This window comes from Oculina patagonica, chromosome 1, assembly GCF_052425735.1.
Source record: "Oculina patagonica isolate OP01 chromosome 1, crgOcupat, whole genome shotgun sequence".
NCBI lineage: Eukaryota > Metazoa > Cnidaria > Anthozoa > Scleractinia > Oculinidae > Oculina > Oculina patagonica.
Window position 1 is genome coordinate 20,799,765 of NC_135758.1, and position 12,579 is coordinate 20,812,343.

At 38.0% G+C, this 12,579-nt stretch overlaps 1 pseudogene across 1 annotated transcript; it reads left to right on the plus strand.

The window, feature by feature from the left end:
• The first annotated feature begins 2,117 nt into the window (after positions 1–2,117).
• Positions 2,118–5,463, plus strand: LOC144649218 (cyclic GMP-AMP synthase-like receptor 1; annotated as a pseudogene). Its single transcript, XR_013569858.1, has 3 exons — positions 2,118–2,192; positions 3,052–3,155; positions 4,375–5,463. The product of XR_013569858.1 is annotated as a cyclic GMP-AMP synthase-like receptor 1 (transcript).
• Positions 5,464–12,579: the final 7,116 nt, after the last annotated feature.

Here is a 12,579-nt window from a genome sequence, read left to right on the forward strand (position 1 = left end):
TTATATCATGTCTTTAAAAGAAGCCCGACCAATGTTTCGAGCTTTCGCTTTGTAAAATCAAAGGATTTAGTTTATTTATTTGTTTACGATGAAAACATTTATTATGTCAGGTTATTAAAGCGGAGCAGAGCCGCAAAAAATGCTTCCTTTTTGGGGGATCTATAGTTTCCTCGAAACCTCTTCTAGGCTTTTCAACTTCAAATTTGGTGCCAACAGAGGTACTTTCTGTTTTCCGCACCTTTAGAGGACAAATGAACAGAAATTTCGATTTTTGTTATTTTTTGCCCATGTGTTAATTAAGAGCCAAATAAACATATCCCAAAGCTTCAAAGTAATCGGACATTGCATCGCAGAGAAATTGCAAGTTGAATTTGCTTTTTTTAGGCCTTCATAATCGTAGGGTGCTCGGAAAATTTCTCGGAAAATTCTCGGAAATAAGAACTTGTGACGTAATAATAGGTGTTTTTGAAGACGACCGCAGACCGATACAGCAGACCGCAAAAAATAAATGCGTTTAGTGACATTTCAAGCACTTATTTCGTTCTGTTCGGCCGTTCTTCGGTTGATTGATTGTTGGTTGTTGTTCAGAGAGGCGCATTTTTTTAAATAAAATAGCTAAAGCTCAAAAATAGCTTTAAGTTTTGTTTGCTGTCATTTTGCATATCATGTGAGACATAGGTAGAATGCACGCTGGTATGAAAACAAATCAGCAATCTCTATTGTTTTTTTTCTCATTAACATTTAACGTTAATGGACAGAATTATCTGCACGTGCGTTAACTATGCACGCGTGTTTTGAATCTTGGTACACGTCGGTGCGGTGTGCGGAATCGGTCTGCGGTCGTCTTCAAAAACACCAATTATGACGTCAAAAACTCGTTCCATTCCTTCCATTTCAGTGCGCAGTCATTCAAAAACGTTTTCGTGAAGCCTTCGGAAATCTTCGTATTTTTTGCTGTAGTTCACGCTTTAAGGCTCGGAAAGCAAAAACTTTTCTTAATTTTACTCAATAATGGATAGTTTTAGCATTTGGTTGGTTAAGATAGCATTTTGAAATTTCTGTTCATTTGACCTTTAAAGCACAACTACAAAAGCAAACACGGGGAATGGACAACTTGGCCATCATTGCGAGGTGTATTCTAGTTGTCGCTAACTGCCTGCATGCCAATTTATTATTATTGTTAGGTGAGATAGGTTGTGTATTAAGGAGTAAAACTTATTGAGATTTTCCTTCAGTTCATTTATGTAAAATATTAAAGTTAAATTATACCAGAAAAGATTTGCGGGCTTAAAGGTTTATCCGGTATACGTGTGACACTGGCTACTGACATTATGACTTTCGCGTCCTTTTATGTTAACTATGCCATGTCACCTTTAAAGTTGTGAATCTTATAAAAAATCCAAGCCAGGCAACCCCTTCGGGAAATGGGTAGGTGGGTAGATCGCTGTATCCATTCCCTGAGCGGAGAACCCGTCAGCGGGTCATAAGCAATATATCTAATAACCAATCAGTACCAAACAAGCCTTGAATATTGACAGGAAGTGAAACTTTTTCGATCCGCTTTTCCAATTTATCCCCGCCGGTTTGTGACAGTACCCGCACTTCCACAGTCAGACTGTCTCGTGTTTTTAGTTAGATCTGTACTTTAAAGAAATGTATAGAATTGTTTCCTTGTATAAGAAATGCGCATGCTCCGAGGTAGTCTGGAGGTAGCTTTTCTTTAGTCGGTCGAGAAAGTAGCGAGAGGGGATCTTTTTTTCCATGTCTTGATCAGTTTGATCGACAGATTAAGAAAAGGCTCCAACACGCTTAATTGGAGATAAAAATTGTTAGGAACGAATCGAAAGGATGTATTCCAGAAGAAAGTGATTTAGTAATAAAAAAGTAATTAACCTGTGATGGGTTTAAGAGTCTGTTGGACTATAATTTTACACACAATACAAGTCATACAAGACCTGAAAACTCAAAGATAAGCCAAGCAATATTATTGGTTGGAGAACAGAAAGTGAATATAGACAATGCACCCCCTCTTGTTACGCGACAGGTTAGGGTTAGGGTTAGGGTCTGAGAGACGTGGAATAAATGGGCTTGTCTCAATTAAGTTTCCTGTCTCAAAGATCAAGGGGAAACGATAATACAGCCACATCGATTAGGATCAGAAAGGTCTTTTCATCCGCCACTATATTCTAAAGGTAAGCATTTGTCGCCTAAGCATTTCCTGTTAACACCTTTCGTACATAAACGAAACAAAAAAAGTGTCCCAATACTTGGTTTTCATGTTACGTCATAAATTTTTGAAATCAAAATTCACTAGGTTCTAATTTTTCGTTGTCATTAGGCGAAAGATAAACTAAAAATATATTTTTTTGCAATTTTCCATTTTTTTTTTTTTTTTAAAAAAAATTTTTTTTATTTTTTTTTTCTTTTTTAAAAATGTCCGAACAAATTTTTTTTTTAAAAAATTTTTTTTTTTTTGAGAAAAAAAAATAATAAAAAAATAATATTTTTTTTATAAATTAAAAGGCATAAAAAAAATGGGTTTTCAATTGTTTCATTTACATTCCTGAGGTAACCCGATCGTTGAATTGTTTAGCCTATAACACCTTAGAGAACAATGAAAAGAAAGAAATAACAAATCCGTTCCCTCAAAATGTTGACATTTGTACGTACATGTAGTAAGACGTTTGATTGTAACTTTAAAAACGGTTATTAATTTTTTTCTTTTAAAACGAGTACTAAAACTCAGTCAGTTATATAAAATATTTCTATATTAGTAGTCTATACACAAGTTTTATTTCGCTACCCCAATTCATTTTTACAGTTAAACACGTTTACACTTAAATAATGCTTTTCTTTCATTCATTCCCGTGTCAGAAATTTTATTCTTGTATTCATTTTCACGCAAGTAAAAGGTACTTTCAGGCGAAAGATTTTGTGCTATGGCACGTTGTGATACAGTCCGTATGTAGTTTAATTCAGACATTTGGGAAGCCGCCGGGCTAGGCACTACAACTGATGTATCAAGACTCGGTTCTTATCTTTTGTTTCCAGGTTTAGAATAGAAATGAAGATATCAAGTTTGAAGGGTTTCGCTGTCGTTGTTTTACTTGCTGGGGCCTGGGCTTTTGCTAGTGCCAACGAAGTAGTCTTTCGAGGTCAGTACTCGCATTATTCATTAATTGCAAATTTGTCTGACTTGTCCACGGAACATCAATTTTTTTTGGTAAAAATTGCTTTATGAGAGCACTGAATCTGTTTACGAGCTTCCCTGGCTGCGTATGGCGGTATTTTCGATTTCTATCCGCACAGTAAGGTTATATCTTCGATTCCTTTATATGTTTAAAGATAATGCTTTTTATGGGTAAAGTTGCCTACCACTAATTTCAGAACAGTTTTGACCAAAAATCTGGGAAATCCCCGTGACATAGCTCTTTTTAGCTTTCACATAGTTATATCAAAGTTAACTTTTTATTAAGTGACTTGTGAAGGGTGACACGGGGCGGGAACTCAACGGAAAGCGGAAAGAAAGAGGGCGGGAAGTGGGATTTCTCAGTTTGTGGGATCGGAACTGAGAGGAATAGAGAAAATATTTTGCAATTGAGGAAGCAGAAAGGGACGGGAACCAGACTGAAAGGTGCGAGAAGAAGGATGCTCAACAATCAGCTATTTAAAAAAGAAACAGGTTTTCGTTTCCGGATCGCGGAACGATAAGCGTAATAATATAAGAGATAAGTATGGCGACAAAGTTTGAGGAGAGATGGGTTTATAAATTGGTCGGAAGAATTGCAAAACAGTGAAGTTTTTGTTTGCATGCAAGCAAATTCCTTTACCCTTTAATTCCTTTAATTCATTTTGCCCTTGAGCGGTAATTCTTCAGTGCCAGCACACACGAGACATCCACAGACATCCAGTCTTGAGCGGTATTCTTCCGTGCCAGCTCACACGTGACGTCCAAAGACTTCCAGTCTTGTTGGCTCTACAAAGCGCTCTTATTGTAGAGAATATAGCTAGAATATTAACTAGACACGGAAAGGGCTCTCACTATTGTTATAACGTAACTCAGTAACTGTTCGTCTTCATGACGATTAGATTTTGACATTTGAAGAATGTGTTGTTACCAGGTTGTTTGCATCTACTGAAACGTGTTGACATTGTGGTTACGAGCGTTCTTCTGATTCGAATTAAAGTAGCCCTCACTGTTAAATATTTCACACCGAATCCAAAACAATACCTTTTCGTTTCTGAGGAAACGGGACAAAAATGACCTCTGTTACCCAGGATACTGCAAACACAAAAGACAAAGCTGTTATAAAACTGTCATCCATTTGACCCATTTATGCACATGAAGGTGATTATCTGAATTTTCAATTATAGGAAACGACCCTGAGAAATTCAAGAATTTTTTAAACGAAGTGTATAAGAAAATATAAGTCAACGTCCAAGACAAGGTCAAGGTTCAGTTTAAGGTGTTTGACGAACTGGCTAAGATCATGACGAAAGTGGCTTCTGCCGATCCCTATTACAATTTTAGAGTCCAGTTCAAGGGGTCCAGCTATGAGGGTCTGAAGATTGGCAAACCGGACGAGTTTGATTACGGATTTTGGTGAAAACGCCTGGACTGGCAAAATTGGCCTACTGGTCGATGGCACAACACCAACAGGGTTTGGTTATGTAGATGCAAATCATTAGCTCCTGCCTTGACAAGTTCATAATGCCGGGCACCAAACACCTAAACGCTGACAAGGTCAGAGGTCATCTGCGCGATCTAGTGGAGGATGCAATGGTAAAGTTAGGGATGATGGGCAAGGGTGGTGGTGAAGCGGCCGTGGCAAGGAGGACCCGCGGTCACGTTCGAGTTCGTCTCCGGCAATCCAGAGTTTCGTTTCATAAGCATCGACTTGGCAATCGGGATTGATCTGGTGCACTGGCCACCTGCTTCTGTCGCTCGACCACGTCCTAAAGGTGTCGATAAAAAACGTCAAAGTACAGCTTGTACCTAAAATAACTCAAGAGAACCCAGCTTTTTGGCAAATTTCCTTTGCTCAAGTCGAGAAGGCCATCATGGAAAACATCGACAGTGACGGGGGTTGTCGGAAAAAAGGTCCTCCAACTGGCTAAGTACTTCAAGGAAAAATCTAAAGAAAGATGGTATCCACTGGCCTCGTACCACTTGAAGACCATCCTGCTTCATATGAATGATGAAAGACGGCAGTCTAGGGACTGGGCCCAAGGAATGCTCGTGCAGCGCTTCACGGAGTTGATAGAAAGGCTTCTGAAGCGTCTACGCAGTAGGGAACTCTACAGCTTCTTCATGCCCAGCCAAAACCTGTTTGAAGGCAAGAAAGACCTGACGGTCGCCTTACATGATGTGGAGGACTTCTTGAAGACCCTTCGCGCAAATCCACAGGCATTGTTACGTTAAAGGTTAAATTGTCAAATTTAAAAGAGATCAAATAAAAACAGACGGTGATGATTACTTGAAGGCTTTTTGTTTGTGGTAGTAGATATCGATGTAGCCATAACACTTACCCTCTTAATTTTTTTTCAAGGTCAGGGGAAAGTAAAAGTCAGTGAAGGGTTAGGGAATCCAAATGCCTGCTCCAAATGCCATGCGTTCAAAATTCCGTGAAAAACGTAAAGAGATCGAAAATGAAAAGAAGAATATCAATGGTCTGCAGAAAAAGCTGAAGCAATGAAAAAGTGAAATTGCTTATTTGATAAGCCAAAAGGTCAGTGAACTGAAGTTGTTTTAAGGAAAGTCAGGAATATTTTTGGGTTCTAATGAGCGGTAATCCTGTTCAACTCCTAAGCTTAAAATGTTACTTTCTTCTACTTGTTGTTATATATTTCTTTTGACGTTATTTTCGAGAATTCTTTAGCTTCTCAGCACATCTAGACAGTGACCCGAGCTTACTTTCTTTATTCTCATGGCCTGAATGTACGCCATAGGGATCTTTTCTTTGCCCCACGCTTGCGTAACATTTCATCTTAATCATTTATTCACCAAGATACAAATCGACCATCTCCCACTTTGCTGAAACATGTTACGTTGCGCAAGAACCAAATAAAACCATGATGCACTGCGAATACAAAGTAACCACAATGCAATGCATTCGCACAACAGTGGTTGTCTAGGGGAGAAGCATTCCGTGACGACCAAACTAGTGCCTGCGTAGGAGACTACGGTTTATCTCAGAATTAAGAATCATCCGATCGCGATTGTAAAACGTTTTGGCAAACATAATTTACGTAAAATGTATCTACTGCAATTATGCACTTGTTGCAGCTTGGAAAAAAAAACCCAGACTTCTCCCCATTTTTTCACGACTTTTGTCTGTTTTCCATACCTTTTCAACGTCTCAAAAATTAGTTGCAAATTTCCAGACTTATTCAAGAATTCAAGACTTCATAGGAACCCTGGAATTAAAAAAGAGATTCAAACTTGGCGACAAATGAAGAACAGAAGTCTTAACTACATATCACGGTTAAAGTGTATATGACAGATTTTTTTTTATTTGCCTTATCAAATCTACGTGGTATGCTGATGCGAACATCGAAAAAAGAAATTCAAAATCTCGTTTTTTTCACCGCGTTTTCGACCTAAAACACGCCATATTTTCACTTCCGGTTGGGTCCAAAACCGCGCACAGTGGGGAGCTGGGTCTATTCTGCTTTTGACGTCATGGCCGGTCTAGACCCAGCTCCCCACTGGGCGTCGTGACGTCAAACAAGTGATATACTCAAGAACCAAACAAACTGAACAATGAATTTCAAAGGAAGATTGCGGCTAGGTTGCCGGAAAACCGAAAAAAAAAGCTAAAGGCTTGGAAGTTTATAAATGATCTGAAGTCTAGAGGGATACTAGTGTAATAATAGTTTTTTTAGAAAAGCCGATGGAAACAGCGTGTGAAAATAAAGCTATCATATATCATATCAGCAAATATACCGGTAAGTAAAATGAAAAGGCGGTTTTTAATCTTGACGTATTAGGCTCAAAACGAATTTAGAAATAGCGCACGTGTTGTTGCGATTTTAGCGATTTTACATCTATGCCGTCGCAGCTTTAAAATTCCATGTTCGGTTTGTTTGGTTATTGAGTGTATCACTGAGCGCATTCTTGTTTGACGTCCCGGCGCACAGTGGGGAGCTGGGTCTAGATCGGCCATGACGTCAAAAGCAGAATAGACCCAGCTCCCCAATGTGCGCGGTTTTAGACCTAACCGGAAGTGAAATTTCACGATTTTAGAGCGCAAAAAAGGGTGAAAAAAAGGAGATTTCGAATTTCTATTTTCGATGTTCCCATCAGCATTCCACGTACATTCGATCAGGCAAATAAAAAAAACTGTGTCATATACACTTTAACGGTTTGAACCCAAGAATATCGAAAGTTCATCTCGTGTGATTAACTTTTGTTTGCAGCTAGATAAGTTTCTCTAATATGATTGTCTACTAGCCTGTTTTTTCAACAAGATCCTACGTTTTTCGATTGCCGTATGCAGGTTGGTTAGTGCCATGTGCTGTTTTCTGCTGTGCACCCAAACTAAAGTAATATAGCTCTAAAGTTGGGGATAAAACACTGAAAAAGGCTTTGCATGGCACCGTCCTGAGAGGTACTACTGGGATCAAAGGTTTCTGTCTGTCTCTATAGTTCCATTTTACTGCAAGGTTTAATTGCCGGCAGGAATTTAGAGGGCGGATGCTCATTCACCAGGGTGCACTGTGACTCTTCGTGTTTTGTCGTCATTAATTAAGGAGAACAATAGAGGTCACGTGACCACAACTTTTAACATGACAGAGTGAAAGCTAGGGTTAAACCAAGCCTATAATGGTGTATGGATTAGGGTTGCAGGGTCAGGGCTTGTGGGTTAGGGTTAGGGTTAAGTTGTTGGGGTTAGGGTTAGATTTTGGGTTAGGGTTGCAGTTTGGGCCTGGGCTAGTCACGTGACCAGCACTCCTGCCATACTGGATCACCTTAGTTAAAGTAACTGTAGCCTTATGATTGCATTGAGCCCTAATAAAGTCTCTGGCCAAGCTACAATGTCAAATTATTTACTCCTCTTGCTTCAATTTTGTGCTGTGGTATAATTATAAAGGTTTTGAGGGGTATTGCCATCTACCCTCCCCTCCAACTTCTTGTCCTGCGGTCAAGTTGACACAAAGATTTGCATGAGGACTGGTGTTGATGGGCTTTGCATTTTTGAGTCGTTTGCGAATTCGAAAGATGAATTGACTGACAAAAAATATTTTTGGTTAATGCTTGCAGAGATATTTTTTTAACAATTGAATTTCGTAACTTCCCCGTTTTCAATAAATCTGTAGAGGACTTTTGCAGACTTCGAATTTTGCTTTGGGTTTTTCAAATTGCCCACATTGCTAACAATACTTCCACTACTCCAGTCAAGAGTCGTTTTTTTTTTTTTTTTTTTTTTTTTAAGGATTTCTTTATTTTATTTACAACACAAACATACTAATACTTACATATATAAATGTATATAATATTACAAAAAAATTAAGACGCGGAACTCACATTAACTATGCTTACAATATTTACGAGACTTATGTTTTAACAAACTAAAGCTACGATTACACTTTAATGCTACACACTACTACATATACAATAAGGCTACGTTATTTGTACAATGCTACATGATACAAGGAAGGCCGGAAGTAAACGAATAATAAAAAAAAAAAAATAAAAATAAAAAAAACAAAAAAAAAATAAAAATAAAAAAATAAAATAAAATAAAAATAAAGGCGAAAAATAAACAAGACAAACAAACAAACAATAAGATGCTCAAATACTTATTTGTGATTTGGATTTATGCTTTTCAATTTCAAGGTGACTTTTAAGACCAAAAGGTTTGTACAAAAGAGCATGTTACAAAAAGGTGTTTCAAGGTTTGTGTCTCGTTACAAAGATGGCATTGCTCCTGTTGAACAAGTGAATCTCTAAAAAGAGTGGCATTAGTGGGCAAAATGTGATGGATAATCTTAAACTGTAAAATAGTGAGTCTAATGTCTTTAGTAACTTTAAAGGGGATACTGTAAGTAAGTCGTATTGTTTCTTCGTCGAAATTAGCCTGTTTCATCCTCTTTTCAGCCGTAGGTTTTTCAAATTTCATTTTAACGAACATCTGGCTCGCAGCTTTGCAAGAAATTTTATTTAGTGGTAACTTAATTCTGTTGTTTAAAAAGTTCGTTGTAAGTTCGCTTTTTTCTTTTAATTGATTGATCCATTTTTTAGGGATTGCGTGGCAAAGGCCATAATACTTCAGAAAGTTAGTCTTTATCTGGAAAGTAGATGCAAAATCGTTAAAAGTTAAGAAAGAGTCCCCTTTGAAGATGTCACCGATTTTAGTAACACCAGCTTCATGCCACTGCTTATAGTAGACTGAGGATCCGTCGATTGTGATGAACCTGTTATTCCATATAATTTCCTCTAGTATTTGCTCTTTGGATTCGGGAGTAGAAACAGTTAGTTTTTGCCATGCTTCTAAGGCTTCTTTGTAAAAATCCAGAGGTATGTTTACTTTCAGAGACTTCAGTTCATAATTGCATTCAAAAAGAAATCGACCGCCCACATTGTTTAAGTATGCTAGAGGAATGTGACTCCAACTAGCGTCGTGTGGACTATCATTTAATCGCTTAATCCATGTGACTTTGAGAGAATTGTTAACAATATCAAAGTCAGGCATATTAAGTCCTCCTTTCTCCTTTGGCCCTATCATGGCAGTATGCTTAATTTTTGCAGTTTTTCCCCAGATAAAAGATTTGATAGTCTGATTGACCGTCTTGACAAAGGAATACGGAAACGATAGCATAGAAGTGTTGTAAACAAGTTTAGACAGCGCAAGAGTTTTTAGAATGGTTATACGACCATATAATGAGAGGTTCCTTGGATACCATATGTTTAGTAGATTTTTCATGGAAGTGAGCTTTTGTTCGAAATTTTTTTGATGGGAGACCTCGTCGCTGTACGTAAAATGGATTCCGAGTGCGAAAACTGGTTCAGAGGGCCATGCAATGTCAAAATGCTTAGTCTTTTTGTTCCGATTCGCACCTAACCACATTCCTTCAGTTTTGGTTGTGTTTATTTCAAGACCGGAACACTTCTGGAAGGCGTGAAGCAATTTGAAAAGACTTTCAGCTGACTTGAGGTCAGCAACAAAGGCGGTTGTGTCGTCTGCGTATTGTGAAACTTTAAATTCTTTGTCAAAAACTTTAATTCCATTAATGGTTTTGTCTCGTCGAATTGCATCAGCTAATATTTCTGCGCAAAGTACAAAAAGAGCGCCGGAAAGCGGACATCCTTGCCGTACGCCACGTTGAATTTTAAAGAACTCGGAAGCGTATCCGTTGTTCATGACACAACTGGAACAGTTATTGTAAAAGGTTTTAATCCATTGTTGAATTTGGGGACCGAAATTAAACGCTTCTAGTGTCTTAAATAGGAAGTTCCAATCAAGTGAATCGAATGCTTTTTTAAAGTCGATAAATAATGCTATGCCAGGTATATTTTCTGCCTCTGTTACTTTCATAATATCTTGGATGAGCCTGATGTTTTAGCCGATGTAGCGACCTTTGACGTAACCAGTTTGATCTTCATTAATTAGTTTAGGGAGAACTGTAGCAATTCTATGAGCCATGGTTTTAGTTGCAATCTTATAATCTACATTAAGTAGAGTAAGAGGTCTCCAATTTTCAAGATAAGATTTGTCTTTTTTCTTTTTCGGTATTACCTTGATGATCCCTTGCTTTTGGGTTATGTTCATTTGTCCCCGATGAAATGCATAATTAAAATTAAACTCTGTGTCATTTCTTCTCCTAACAAAGACCAAAAATGCAAATAAAATTCCACAGAGAGGCCGTCGCTTCCAGGACACTTTCCTTTAGCGCACTCTTTTAGCACATTATAACACTCTTCATTGCATAGGGGGTCTTCAAGTTTGTCTTGCTCAGGTTTGTCTAGTTTGGGCAGATTCGCGTCCAGAAAAAATACATCGTTTTGTGTTGCATCACACGAACTAGCAGTGTAGAGATTTTTGTAGAAGAGCCTTTGTGATCTCAAGATCTCATCTGGATCAGTAATTTCCCTTTCGCCATATTTTAATTTTGTGATGTGAGTTTTAGAATGTTGCCTCTTTTCTAAGTTTAAGAAGTACTTGGTGTTTCTTTCACCTTCTTCGTGCCAACGAATTCTGCTTCTTACAATAGCGCCTTTTGTTCTATATTCAGTTATCTTATTTAATTCAGCTCGGAGTCGGTATAGTTCTGTGATGTTTTCTTTTGATCTGTTTGTTCTGAGTACGTTCATCAAATGATCGATTTGATTTTGTAGTTCTTTTTCTGCGTTTCTTCGGAGTTTATTTTTTCTTTTCGAATACTGAACACAAAAACCTCTCACTTCCATTTTTAGCATGTCCCAGTAAAGACTTTATCTTCGAGGTAGTTGTGTTTAGCTTTGAACTCTGGAATTTTGGCTGTGAGTTCGGAAGTGAACTTTTCATCTTTTAGTAGCGAATTATTTATTTTCCAGAAGCCTGGGCCGCGCTTAGTGTATTCGTCGGACTGAAGAACAAAACTAATTGCCGAGTGATCGGAGAAGGTGGGACTTGTAATATCTGTCTTAAGTAGAGATGAAGAAAGATTTTTAGAGACAAGCCAATAATCCAATCGGCATTGAATTTTTAATGAATGATTACGCCACGTGAATTGTGATTGATTTGGATGTTGGCTTCTCCAAACGTCTTGCAATTTATGATTACTGCATAAACTATTTATTTCTCTAATTACTGGCCTTTTCCTTTCAATAGAGGTGCCGCCGGTTTTGTCTAGCGGTGTTAGTGCGCAGTTGAGGTCGCCGCCTAAAATAATTTGCAAGTTTGTGTATTGTTTAAGGGTGTTATTTAGGTTGGAAAAGAAAGTATTTTGCGATGAATTGTCATTTGGAGCATAAACATTGCATAACAAGAAAGTAGAATCGTGAATAGTGGTTTCAAGCATCAGGTATCTGCCGTGTTTGTCAGCGATAGTATCTACTTGAAAGTCGAGTTTCGGGTTAAATAAAATCATCACACCTCGGGAATGACTAGATCCATGGCTGTAATGGACTTTGCCACCCCATTCTGATCTCCATATTTCTTCTACACTTTTCGTGGAGTAGGTTTCTTGCAAAAATATTATATCAGCTTTACTGTTGTGGGCCCAGCGAAAAACTTGTCTCCTCTTTCGCGCCTGGTTTAAACCTCTTGCGTTAATTGACAGAAATGATAATCTAAGTGGCGTTGCCATGGCTAATACTGAACATTATTGCGCTTTGAAGAGAAGAATGTTTACGCGTATCAAGGATTCTGTTATTATCTACTTTTATATACCCTTGAGAATTAGTTGAAATGCAAATTTTTGAGCAAAGTATCCAAGTGCTTATAACTTTTAAACGAGCGAAAACAAAACGACAAGAAATTGCACAAAACACCAAAAAATAAATAAGCACCAGTTTAAGTATTTTGGGAAAGCAAAGGCGACGGACGCTTTCGAATAGTACTGGAGCCATACTACTTTATATAAAGGATGAGCAAG